Raw genomic sequence first — 1810 nt, forward strand, 5'->3', positions numbered from 1 at the left:
TTGCTTCCCCAGAGCCTGACACCTGCCTAGTGAGCATGAGGTAAGCACAGTCAAAATTCCCTCATCTTGCCTCCCTCTTATCTCCATGCGCAGTTGAGTAGTCAGAGTACTGTGGCAAAGCAGATGCAGGACCCCATTTTGTAAACAAATTACAGACACTGCTGTGGATGTGGGAAAGAGGAACCTTTATTTACTGCTGGTGAGTGTGTATACTGGTGTGCTTACTATGGAAATTAATACGGAAGTAGAGCTGCCATATGACTCAGCTAAATCACTCCAATGTATATGCCCAAAGGACTCAACATCCTAACACAGATATATTTGCACATCTATGTTTATTACTGCAGTATTCACAATATTAAGGAATGAAAAGGGTCTAGACTCTTTCAATAGATCAAGGTAATAAAAATGTGGTGTTATACACAATGCAATTTTATTCAGCTACAAAGACAAATGAAATTTATTCAAGTATGGATCTGAAAAGTAATATATTACATGAGGTAACTCAGACAAGAACCATGTTTTCTTTTATATGTACTTATAATGTACTTGTAATGTGTGTATGTATGAAAAAAGAGAGTGTGCATAGGAAGTGAGAGGCCAAACCTACTCCATCTTGAAACCAGCCTACATCTTAAAAGAAAAAAAAAAGAAAAGCCAGGTGTGATGGTGCACGCCTTTAATCCCAGCACTTGGGAGGCAGAGGCAGGCGGATTTCTGAGTTCGAGGTCAGCCTGGTCTACAGAGTGAGTTTCAGAACAGCCAGGGCTACAAAGAGAAACCCTGTCTCGAAAAACTAACTAACTAAATAAATAAAGTAAAAAAAATTAAATAATGATAATAAAAAAAATAAGCCTGAGAACTTGACTGAACCCAAACTGTACCCAAGTACCAGGGAGAACTCCACAGCTTGTCCTTGGCCAGAGTTACTTCCTAGCTATTTCCTAGCAACAGTTACTTAAAGATTAGTCTGATTGTTTCAGATATACTTTCAGACCATTTATGATTGTATAAGGCCTTGCTTACAATAGTCATTTCATTAGATTCTTGCCAGGATGAAACCCCCACCCCACCCCCTAACTTGCTTCAATTTTCTATAAAACCTTGTCCTGATGACATTTGGGGCTGCTTCACCAAACTGTCCTGTGGGGCAGCAGTGAGGAGTCAAAACTCAAGTTTGTAATACACAGACCCTAGTATGATTACATCAGAAATGGCTTCTTGGTGGTCATTTTGGGTTCATGAATGCTTCCTGGCAAGACAATAGGAGACCATGGTTAGGGAACAGGAAGTACTGAGAATGTGAGTAGGGTGTCACATGTCACATGGGAGAAGAAAGAGGACTACATTCTGGGCATGGGAAGGTGAAAGGGATGATGAGCTAGAGGCATGTGGAAAACAACGAGACACATTTTTGTTTGAAAACAGCCATGATAAAACATAATACTTTTTAATAAAAATAAGTAATTTTTAGGCTCTTCTGAACCCCAGTGGAGCAGCTGAGTGCTCCAGAGAACTCTCCACACCACAGATCCTCGGGATCACGGTCCTCAGGATCATGAGTGAGTGGAACACAATCAACTCCAGAGAATCCAGCAGGGTCTTGTGCCAGCAGGAACAGGGACAAAGGAACACTGCCCGCCCAGAGGCGGGGTTCCGGTCTGGTCCTGGCCGGGCACCCCTGCCATATCTCTTCTGAACCCCAGCAGAGACAGCAGAGCGCTCAGGAGGACTCTCCACACCACAGGTCCTTGAGATCATGAGTCCTCTGGATCACTCAGGGAGAGTCGGCCTACAGGGAGGGCTCTGA

This window comes from Mus pahari, chromosome 12, assembly GCF_900095145.1.
Source record: "Mus pahari chromosome 12, PAHARI_EIJ_v1.1, whole genome shotgun sequence".
NCBI lineage: Eukaryota > Metazoa > Chordata > Mammalia > Rodentia > Muridae > Mus > Mus pahari.